Genomic DNA, 12,341 nt, shown 5'->3' on the forward strand with positions numbered 1-12,341 from the left:
CCGACCCTAGTGTGGGATCGGCCATGCAGTCGGCGATCTTCACGCCAAAGTCGCGTTTCATATGACGCATTCAGCGCCATTTCTCAGCCAATGAAAGAGGACGCAGAGTGTGGGCAGCGTGATGATATAGGTCTCGGTCCCCACCATCTTAGAGAAGGGCATGACAGTGATTGGCTTGCTTTCTGCGGCGTCACAGGGGCTATAAAGGGGCGTGCATGCCGACCGCCATCTTACTTCTGCCAATCTTAGCATAGGGAGAGTTTGCTGCAGCTTCGTCAGAAGAAGGGCTATAGTTAGGGAGGGAAGATTAACCCCCAAACCACTTGTGCTGTAGCGATTTCCACTGTCCAACACCACCTTTGTTTTGCAGGGACAGTGCAAGCTATATCTTTGTGCATCAGCTCTGTAGCTTATTAGGCTGCCTTATAAGGCTCCCTGATAGCTGCATTGCTGTTTGCACTCTGCTGTGCAAACCAACTGCTTTTTTAAAAGCAAAAATCCTGTTGCTCCTTTCTGCACAGTTATCTTGTTTATTTGTCCACACTTGTGTGCAGCAGTCCTTTTTGTTGCTGCCATACTTGTCCTGAGATCATTGTAGGGAGATTGAAATTTTACTACAGTCCTTGGATTTTTTCAGATATCTCCCAGCCACTTTCATTATGTTGTGTTACAAACTGGGCCTGAGTTTGGGTTCAGTCTCCCCCCCAAAAAAGTGAGATTCAAATTCTCACAAAGTGGATATACTAGAGTCCTGTTAGTTTGTGGTATATCAGCCAGCCACTTTCTGCCACTTACATTGTGTAGTGTAATACACTGGGCCTGAGTTTTGGTGCAGTCACCCCCCAAAAAAAGGGAGATTTAAATTCTCAACAAGTTTATATACACCTTCTACCTTGTTTTACAGTACCATATAACGGGTGTTATTTTGGTTACATTTTCCCAAAAATGAGGAAGTCTGGTGGAAGAGGCCATGGGCGGTCGTTGCCAGCTGGTAATGATGGTGGTGGTGGTGGAGCATCTGGTGGTAGTGGGAAAAGCAAAATAGCACCTAAGGCTGGAGGTGTTAAGCCAGCGTCATCGTCTGGCTACACAAGGCCTCGAAGGCTCCCTTATCTGGGAGTAGGAAAACAGCTTTTAAAGCCGGAGCAGCAGGAAAAAGTTTTGGCTTTCCTTGCTGACTCAGCCTCTAGCTCTTTCGCCTCCTCTTCAGAAAGTTCGAAATATAAAAGCAGCGAGTCGTCAGTGGATGCTCCCGGTCAGGAACAAGTTGCTTCCTTGTGTCCTTCACCCAAAGCAAAAGTGAATGATGCGTCAGGCGACACTACAGTTTACTCCATGGAGCTCTTTACACATACCGTGCCTGGGTTAGAAAGGGAAATTGTTAACTGCCCATTACAAGATGAATCAGACGTGGAGCGCACTGATGCACAGCCACAGCTAGATTATTATGCTGTTCCATTGACTCAGATCACTACATTGCCCTCGCAGTGTACCGAGCCATAATCTGACCCTGATGAGACTATGGTGCCCCGTCCCGAACGCTATAGCACCTTACACGGTGACACAGAGGAAGGTGCACATGACATTGAAGTGGAGTTGATAGATGACTCAGTTGTTGACCCAGATTGGCAGCCATTGGGGGAACAGGGTGCCGCTGCCAGTAGCTCAGAAGCGGAGGAGGATGATCCGCAGCAGCCATCTACATTGCAACAGCTGTCATCTGGCAGGCCCGTATCAGGCCAAACACGTTTGTCAAAAACAAAAACAGTTTTAGGACAGCGTGGCCATCCGGTGAAAGTAGCACAGCGTGCAATGCCTGAAAAGGTATTCCATAGTAGGAAGAGTGTAGTGTGGCAATTTTTTAACCAAAATCCGAATGATCAGTCAAAAGTAATCTGTAAGAAATGCTCAAAGACCTTTAGCAGAGGGAAGAATCTCCAAAATTTAAATACAACGTGCATGCGTAGACATTTAACCAGCATGCACTTGCAAGCCTGGACTAACTACCAAACGTCCCGTACCGTTGGTGCACCCGCTCAGAATGAAGGTAGTAAGCAACGCTACATTGCTTCTCTCACTGTAAGCCCACCGGTTAGGACACCACCAGCAGCAAATGTGGAGGTATCGTCGCAAGGCCAAAGCAGTCAGGGAATCACAAGGTTCTTGGTAGGAAACACTGTATGTAGGCCAACATCAAGAATACCATCACCAACCCTCTCTCAATCTGCCATGTCCAACACCACCCCCGCTAGTTCCACCATATGCAGCTCTCCAGTCCAGCTCACCCTACAAGAGACTCTCGTTAAGGCCCCGTCACACACAGCGACGCTGCAGCGATACAGACAACGATGCTGATCGCTGCAGCGTCGCTGTTTTGTCGCTGTGTGGTCGCTGGGGAGCTGTCACACAGACAGCTCTTTCCAGCGACCAACGATCAGGGGAACGACTTCGGCATCGTTGAAACTGTCTTCAACGATGCCGAAGTCTCCCTGCAGCACCCGGGTAACCAGGGTAAACATCGGGTTACTAAGCGCAGGGCCGCGCTTAGTAACCCGATGTTTACCCTGGTTACCAAAAAAAAAAAAAAAAAACAGTACATACTCACCATCTGATGCCCGTCAGGTCCCTTGCCGTCTGCTTCCTGCTCTGACTGAGATCCGGCCGTACAGTGAGAGCAGAGCGCAGCGGTGACGTCACTGCTGTGCTGTACTTTCACTTTCACTTTGCGGCGCTCAGTCAGAGCAGGAAGCAGACGGCAAGGGACCTGACGGACATCAGATGGTGAGCATGTAGTGTTTGTTTTTTTTTTACATTTACGCTGGTAACCAGGGTAAACATCGGGTTACTAAGCGTGGCCCTGCGCTTAGTAACCCGATGTTTACCCTGGTTACCAGTGAAGACATCGCTGGATCGGTGTCACACACCGATTCAGCGATGTCAGCGGGACCTCAACGATCAAAAAACGGCCCAGGCCATTCCGACACGACCAGCGATCTCGCAGCAGGGGCCTGATCGCTGGTACGTGTCACACATAGCGAGATCGCTACTGAGGTCGCTGTTGCGTCACAAAACTTGTGACTCACATAGCGAGATCGCTAGCGAGATCGCTGCTGAGACGGGGCCTTTAGGAAAAGGAAGTACTCATCCTCTCATCTGCGTACACAGGGTTTGAACGCCCACATTGCTAGACTAATCTCGTTAGAGATGATGCCCTACCGGTTGATTGAAAGCGAAGCTTTCAAAGCCCTGATGGCCTAAGCAGTACCACGCTATGACCTACCCAGTTGACACTTCTTTGCGAGAAAAGCCATCCCAGCCCTCCACCAGCATGTCAAAGACTGCATTGTCCATGCACTGAGGCAATCAGTCAGTAGAAAGGTGCACCTCACAACAGATGCATGGACCGGTAGGCATGGCTAGGGACGCTATGTGTCCATCACGGCGCACTGGGTTAATGTGGTGGATGCAGGGTCCACTGGGGACAGCCATAGTGGGACAGTTCTGCCTAGCCCACGGTCTAGGAAACAGTTGGCTGTAGGCGTTCGCCGCCACCACCCCTCCTCCTCCTCCTCCAGAAGCGAAAGCTCGTCCACAGAGCGCAGTCGCACAACCACTCCATCCGCAGCTGCCAGTGTTACACACGAGGTGTCCCATTATGGAACAACTAGTGGTAAGCGTCAGCGGGCTGTGTTGGAAATGAAGTGCTTGGGCGACAGACACACCGCGGAAGTACTGGCCGAGTACTTGCAGCAAGAAACTCAGTCATGGCTGGGCAGTGTACATCTTGAGGCAGGCAAGGTAGTCAGTGATAACAGAAGGAATTTTATGGCTACCATAGCCCTTTCACAACTGAAACACATACCTTGCCTGGCTCACACCTTGAACCTGGTGGTGCAGTGCTTCCTGAAAAATTATAGGTTACCAGCCCTGCTCCTGAAGGTGCGAAGACTTTGCTCACATCCGCCGGTACACTCCAGCCGTATACTGAACCATCAGTGATCGCTGAATCTTCCCCAGCACCGCCTAATAATCGATGTTGCAACAAGGTGGAACTCCACACTGCACATGCTTCAGAGGCTGTGCGAACAGAGGCGTGCTGTAATGTGGGAGGATACACATACACAGGCAGGCAGTTGGATGGCAGACATGGAGTTGTCTGGTGTGCAGTGGTCGAAGCTACAAGACCTCTGTCAAGTCCTTCAGTGTTTTGAGGAATGCACACGGCTGGTAAGTGCAGACGATGCCATCATAAGCATGAGCATCCCACTAATGTGTCTGCTGATGCAAAGTTTGACGCACATTAAGGAGCAGGCGTCTGCAGTCGAGGAGGAGGGAAGCCTTGATGACAGTCAGCCATTGTCTGCTCAGGGAACTCTCCTGAACAAGGTGGCAGATGAAGAGGAGGAGGATGGTGGGGATGAATATTTAATGGAAGGAGGATGCTTCTCAGGGGGCAATAGAAACTGGTGGCGTTGCAAGGTCAGGTACAGGGTTTTTGCGGGACACAAGTGATGTTGATTTGCAAGAAAGTGCTCCTCAACCCAGCACAAGCAGTGAATTGACACCTGGAACATTGGCCCACATGGCTGAGTATCCCTTGCGTATCCTAAAAAGGGACCCCCGCATTATCAAAATGATGACCGATAACGATTACTGGTTGGCCTGCCTCCTGGATCCACGCTATAAAGGGAAATTGCAAAATATCATGCCACATGAGAACCTTGAGCAAATATTGGCTACCAAACAAGCAACTCTTGTAGACCATTTGGTTCAGGCATTCCCAGCACACAGCGGCGGTGATGGTTCTCACACGAGCTGTAGGGGGCAATATGGCAGAGGTGTTAGAGGTGCACAAATACGAAGTGGCGTTGGACAGAGGGGTTTTATGACCAGGTTGTGGAGTGATTTCACAATGACCGCAGACACGACAGGTACTGCTGCATCGATTCAAAGTGTCAGGAGACAGCATTTGTCCAGTATGGTTACAAACTATTTTTCCTCCCTTATCGATGTTCTCCCTCACAGGTCATTCCCCTTTGATTACTGGGCATCTAAAATAGACACCTGGCCTGAAATGGCAAAAACGGTAATTAGTTCTTACCGGTAATTGTATTTCCAGGAATCCACCTGACAGCACCATTGGAGGACGTCCTTCTTATCCGCAGTGGGACAGGAACCACAAGTTAAAAGGACCCTCCCCACTCCACCCACCAGTGATTTTCTAAGTACCACATCTGGATGGATGCAAAAAAGAGAGTTTATTTACAATTACACACCAATGTTACATCACATTAGTCAGTAGTAAAAGTTTGCAGTGGGAGGGAACTAGTAGTGCTGTCAGGTGGATTCCTGGAAATACAATTACCGGTAAGAACTAATTACCGTTTTCCAGTCCACCACCTGACAGTACCATTGGAGAATACCAAAGGATGTTAACTAGGGTGGGACTACTGCATGTAAGACTTTTCTACCAAAGGCTAATTGGTCTGATACGACATCTAATTTATAGTGTCTAGCAAAGGTAGAAAGACTAGTCCAAGTCGCCGCCCTACAGATTTGCTCAGCTGAGGCACCCCCCCTCTCTGCCCATGATGTAGAAATGGCTCGTGTTGAGTGGGCCCTAAGAGTGTCCGGGGGATCTTTCCCTTGGTTTGTATATGCTAGGCTAATCATGTTTTTAATCCACCTAGCAATGGTTGATTTTGCTGCCTTGCAACCCCTATTTGGACCACCGTATTGAATAAATAAGTTAGTGTCCCGTCTCCAGCTTTTTGTCGCCCCCAGGTATTTTAGAACAGTCTCCCTAACGTCAAGGTTATGGTAGACCCCTTCTTTTGCGTTTTTAGGGTGTTGGCAGAAAGAAGGAAGGATTATTTCCTGATTTATATTGGTAGATGATACTACTTTGGGGAGGAAAGCTGGGTTATGTTTGAAGACTATTCTGTCATCAAAGATTTGAAGATATGGGTTCTGGATAGAAAGAGCCTGCATCTCCCCTAGCCTTTTAGCCGATGTGATGGCAATCAGGAAGGCGGTTTTAAAGGAGAGATTGGCTATGTCCATATCTTCTGACAGTAAGTAAGGGGTTTTACACAAAGTGTTAAGGACCAAGTTTAGGTCCCAAGGAGGAGTTGATTTCCTCACAAGTGGCCTCATTCTCTGTGTGGCCCTGGAAAATCTGGCTATCCAGGGATGGGAGGCTAGTGATGTATCAAAAAATACACTAAGTGCTGCAATCTGTACTTTTAGAGTGCTAGGCCGAAGGCCCTTGTCAAATCCGAGTTGCAGGAAATCGAGGATTTTGGGGATATCTGGTTTTGAAGTATCCACATGACCTTCTCCCAGAAAGGAACAATACCGCTTCCAGATCTTGTTGTAAATCGCCGAAGTCACCGGCTTTCTGCTTGCCTGGAGTGTGGTAATGACATCTTCTGACAGGCCTCTAGATCTTAGGGTTTGCCGTTCAGGATCCAAGCAGATAGGTGAAAAGAGTCTGGATTCTTGTGGAATACTGGACCCTGAAGTAGAAGGTCCTGCCTGTTCGGTAGAAAGACTGGTTCTTCTGTTGACATCCTGGACAGTAGAGAAAACCAGCTCCTTTTCGGCCAGAAAGGAACCACCAGGATTACGGTTGCTCTTTCGTCTCGTATCTTCCTGAGTGTCTTCGGTATCAGAGGAAGAGGCAGAAAAGCGTATAGGAGACCTTCTCCCCAATACTGAGACAAGGCGTCTACTCCTGTGGCTCCATCTAGAGGATTCAGAGAAAAAAATGCTCTGGCCTTTGTGTTTGACCTGGTGGCAAAGAGGTCCACCTGAGGCGTTCCCCATTTCTGGCACAGACTGCTGAATACTTCCGGGTTCAATTCCCATTCTCCGGGATGTACCGACTTTCGGCTCAGGAAATCTGCAACCTGATTCTTGGCACCTTCCAGGTGAACTGCCGAGATGGATTTGACAGATCTTTCTGCCCACCTGAAAATCTGGTCTGCTAAGTGTTGCAGTGGTGGATGTCTCGGACCTCCCTGGTGTCTCAGAAATGCCACTGCTGTGACATTGTCGGACAGTATTCTCACGTGTTTGTCTCGGACCAATGACTGGGCCTGGCACAACACTTTCCAGATCGCGTACAGCTCTCTGAAATTCGACGATCTTGCGGCAATTTGAGGAGTCCATTCTCCCTGGTAGTATGTTCTCCCTATATGACCGCCCCATCCGTATTGACTGGCGTCTGTGGTAACCGTAACACAGGGATCGAGTATCCATGGAACTCCCTCTCTCAGGTTCGCTGGTGTGGTCCACCAGGTTAGGGATTTCTTTACCGAAGGAGACACAAGCATCTTCCTGTCTAGGGAACTTTGTTTTCTGTTCCAAGATCCTAGGACTTCTCTTTGCAACTTCCGCGAGTGGAATTGGCTCCATCTCACACAGGGTATGCATGCTGTCATGAAACCGAGTATCCTCATTGCCTCTCTTATGGAGGGGGTACTTCTTCTGAAATGGTGGATGTGCCTGATCAAGGTCTCTTGTCTGTCTTCTGGTAAAAACGATGTTCTTAGATTGGAATCTAAGATCACTCCCAAAAATTTTATTCTGGAATTTGGGACCAGGCAGGACTTTTTCCAGTTCACGATCCACCCCAGCTCCTGTAGGATGGAAAGAGTGAACGTGCAGTCTATCTTGAGGAGTTTCTGTGATTTCGCCATTATCAGGAAGTCGTCCAGGTATGGGACTATGGTCACATTCTGATTCCTTAGATAGGCCACAACTTCCGACATCAGCTTGGTAAAGATTCTGGGCGCTGAAGCAAGCCCGAAGGGGAGACATCTGAACTGGAAGTGATGTACAATCCCCCTGTTCATTATGGCGAACCTCAGGAACTTTTGGTAGGAGAGGTGTATCGGGACATGATAGTATGCGTTGCTTAGGTCTAGGGTACACATTACCATGTCTTTGTCTATTAGAGGCGTCGTGGATCTTATAGATTCCATCCGGAATCTTTTGTACCGGACCCATTTGTTTAATGGTTTTAAATTTATAATCGTCCGGGAGTCTCCGGATGGTTTCTTTATTGAAAACAAATGGGAATAATGGCCTCTGCCTCTTTCTGAGATGGGAACTGGCACAATCGCTTCTAATTCTAACAGCTCCTGAATGTTTGTCCACATGGAGGAGTCGGAGAGCGGGCAAGGTTGGGTCACTACAAATCTTTCTGGGGGACTGCTGGAGAACTCTAATTTGTATCCCTGTGCAACTACTTGTAGAATCCAAGGATTCTGGGATACCTTCTGACAACCCCCTAGAAATTTCTGTAATCGACCTCCCACCTTTATGTCATTTATTTGACTTTGGTGTGACTGCACTAGGGAAGATGGAGTCTCTACCCTTTCCACCCTTGGGATAAGACCACCTCCCAGTCTTCCCTTTCCCCTTGTAGTTTGTCCTCTGACCAGGTCGGGACCTACGAAAGGGTTGATATTTTTTGGTATTCTCCTCAGGAAAACCCTTCTTTTTATCTGAGGCTTTTTCTAGAATATCGTCTAGAATCGGCCCAAATACTTTATTTCCTGAGAATGGGATTCCACACAATTTATTTTTTGACTGGAGATCCCCCGACCAGGTCTTTAACTATATGGCTCTTCTGGCCGCATTAGACAGGGATTCGCTTCTAGCCGCAAACCGTACAGATTCGGCAGAAGCGTCCGCCATAAAGCCTGTTGCGAGTTTGAGCAAAGGCAATGATTTAAGGATAACCTCTCTAGAAGTCTTGGCTTTGAGGTGATCCTCTAAGTCGTCAATCCATAAGTGCATTGACCGGGCTACGGAAGTTGCCGCTATATTGGCCCGTATTATTGCCGCGGAGGACTCCCAAGTTCTCCTTAGCAAACCATCCGCTTTACGATCCATAGGATCCTTTAACGCGGAAGAGTCCTCAAATGGAATTGAGGTCTTCTTCGCCACCTTTGCTAGTGGGACATCGATCTTGGGTACTTCATCCCACACTTTAATGTCCTCAGGGTTGTAGGGCAGACGAAGTCTAAAGTCCCTGGGAATCACTAGCTTCTTCTCCGCTTCCTGCCACTCTTCCAGGATCATGGAACGGATGTGGTTGTTGACGGGGAAGACTTTTGTCACCTGGGCATGTAATCCGCCAAACATCTCGTCCTGGATCGAGGTTTCCTCTGGTGTATCTTGTAGCTGCATGGTGTTACGTACAGCATAAAGAAGTTCATCTGTGTCTGCTGCGGCGAAGAGATATCTCTTCCCTTTGCCCACAGATCCGTCTCTTTCTTCCTGGTCAGAATCCTCCGAAACCTCACCCTCGGAAGAAGGGCTAGACTCCCTTGGCCTCTTCCGTGAAGTCTGTGGTTCTGACTGAGTCTGGGGAAGATTCAAGCCTGAGATAGAAGCCTGAACCTCCTGTCGAATCATGGTCCTCATGCTGGATAGTAGTGCTGTCTGCTCATCACCCACAATTTTGGATGTGCACGATCTGCACAATGGTTTCCGCCAATTTTCTGGAAACTTAGTGGCACAAATCGGGCATTTATTCTTCCCCGATTTTTTCCTTTCAGTTGTGGGGATGGGAGGCTCAGCCTAGGGTAAATAGACATACGTGGCACCGTAAGTAGGGAAGCGGGGGGGGGGGGGGGAAGGGGTGGGCTTTGTGGTATGGCTTTACATAGCCTACTCACGTGCCCCTGAAGCTGGTCAGTCCCCTCAGGTCTGGTAGTGTCCTCCATGATGAGGATAATATTACAATACAGCCGTGTGCACCTTTTGTCAGGATAGCCGGCGGAACAACGACCCCCATTGTATGCTTATATAGGTTTTACCTGGTTGATCCTGCCTCCTTACCGCGCCCCGCGCGGTCGACCATGCTGAGAAAAGGCCTTCCTGAAGGCCGGCGCTGCCGCTGGCGTCCTCCGGTCCGATGCTTGCCGCGACCGGAAGTGACGCGGCCGCCGACCGGAAGTGACGCGGCCGCATGTCCTGGAGCCGGCAGCGGCTGCTGCACAGAGAGCCCCCGCCGAAACGGCTGCGGCCGCATGCGGGAACAGCCGCCGCTGCAGCAGACAGCGCCCGGGCCGAGAGCCCCAGCAAGGAGAAATGGACCTTGGCCCCAGGAGCAGCGCTACACTGGGGGAGGCTGAGGGACCCCCCATCGCAGGTATCAGCCGCAGATATCTTGCGGCGGGGAAGGGAAAGGCTGGGCCCCCCGATCCCCACCATCTGCACAGCACCGTCGGAGGCTTCGTCTTGCAGTTCCTATCCGCAGTGGGACAGGAAAAACACTGGTGGGTGGAGTGGGGAGGGTCCTTTTAACTTGTGGTTCCTGTCCCACTGCGGATAAGAAGGACGTCCTCCAATGGTCCTGTCAGGTGGTGGACTGGAAATATGCATTACAGGAGCTCGCTTGCCCAGCTGCTAGTGTGCTATCAGAAAAAGTCTTCAGTGCTGCTGGTTCAATATTGACAGAAAAAAGGACACGTCTGGCTACCCAAAATGTTGATGATCTAACCTTCATTAAAATGAACCAATCATGGATTTCAAATTATTTTGCCCCACCTTCCCCTGCTGACACGTAGCTTGCCTGAAAAATGTCTTGCTTTTGGCCTCCTCTTACTGACTGCTCCAATTCCTCCATTTGCAGCTGCTGAATGTCCACCATAGGCCATTTTTATACCTCCCTAAATGGGCTGACTCCCCCCCCCCCCCCACAGGGCCGTGGTCACCACCTGGTGCAAGCATCCGTGCAAGTGCAGTTTGCCTGGACAGGTGGGTGTGCCCACTCTTGGGCGACAGCACTGGCACAGGGTCCCTCATAGTACAATGAAGTGTCTCTGACAGTGGTGGTGCACAACCAACGTCAGACACACCGTCGTAATATGAGGGGCCCTGTGCCAGTACCGCCGCCCACGAGACTGTCCCCCCCCCCCAGCTCGAACAGTGCTCTACCACTTGCAAAACTTACCTCTCCCTGCTCCACCACTGTGTAGTCTGTGCAGTTAAATCCTTCAATGCCACTGCCAATACAAATTTGTTTAAATGATAGATGATAGTTAAAATATACAGAGGCCCTGGCCTCCATTTAGACCAGTTAATACTTTGCGCCAACTACCACTGTCTGCTACTCAGCAGAGGAGCCCACCCCTGTACCTAGCTGTGCCACCTGTTTATTTATGAACATTTTTTTGGCAGACATTTAGCCTACTTACTTATTTGGGCCTAGTAACTGTCAGTCAGTCCTTACAGTTGTCCTCCACTGAACAAAGCTATGCCGCCTGTTTAGTCCTGTTACCAATTTTTAACTGCATTTAGCCTACTTAGGCTACTTTCACACTAGCGTCGGCCCGAGGTTACCGACGCTAGCGTTCTCTGCGCCGCACAACGGGGGCAGCGGATGCATTTTTCCAGCGCATCCGCTGCCCCATTGTGAGGTGCGGGGAAGTGCGGGGAGGTGGGGGCGGAGTTCTGGCCGCACATGCGCGGTCGGAAAAAGCGGACCGTCGACAGCAAAAAATGTTACATGTAGCGTTTTTTGCAGCCGACGGTCCGCCCCAACACGGCGCAACCGTCGCACGACGGTTGCGACGTGTGTCAATACGTCGCAAATGCGTCGCTAATGTTAGTCAATGGGAAAAAAACGCATCCTGCAAGCACTTTTGCAGGATGTGTTTTTTTGCCAAAATGACGCATTGCAACGTATTGAAAAAACCGCTAGTGCGAAAGTAGCCTTACTTATTTGGGCCTAGTAACTGTGTCAGCCTGTTATGGACTGGTAATTTAGGAGCGACATGGGACAAGCTCTGGGCAGGTGGTAACTGTACAGACCGCAGTCCCTGATCTTAACACGACAATAGCCGTGGAATGTTCCTGTCACTCCCTGGACATCTCGTCACAGCCGGAGAACTAGCTACCCCTAAAGGAAGAAATAGGAAAGCTATCTTGCCTCAGAGAAAATCCCCAAAGGATAGGACAGCCCCCCACATATATTGGCTGTGAGAGGAGAAGGAAATGACATACGTAGTATGAAACAAGATTTAGCAAAGGAGGCCAATTCTAGCTAGACAGACAGTAGGGAAAGAAACACTGTGCGGTCAGTAATAAAAACTAGAAAAAGTCCACCGCAGAGATATGCAAAAATCTCCACACCTGACTAAAGGTGTGGAGGGCAAAATCTGCAGCCCAGAGCTTCCAGCTTAGCTAAATAGATACATACTGATAAGCTGGACAAAGGAACAAAAACATAAATGTGCTGAACAATAAGTCCACAACAAGTGGACTGCAAAAGGACAAGCAAGAACTTAACTTTGCTGAACGGGTCAGAGAGTCAGGGAAAT

At 49.5% G+C, this 12,341-nt stretch overlaps 1 protein-coding gene across 4 annotated transcripts in view; it reads right to left on the bottom strand.

Moving 5' to 3' along the window:
- Positions 1–12,341, bottom strand: part of FBXL17 (F-box and leucine rich repeat protein 17) — a 934,277-nt gene that overhangs the window by 903,323 nt on the left and 18,613 nt on the right. The window lies entirely within an intron of this gene.

This window comes from Ranitomeya variabilis, chromosome 1, assembly GCF_051348905.1.
Source record: "Ranitomeya variabilis isolate aRanVar5 chromosome 1, aRanVar5.hap1, whole genome shotgun sequence".
NCBI classification, from domain to species: domain Eukaryota; kingdom Metazoa; phylum Chordata; class Amphibia; order Anura; family Dendrobatidae; genus Ranitomeya; species Ranitomeya variabilis.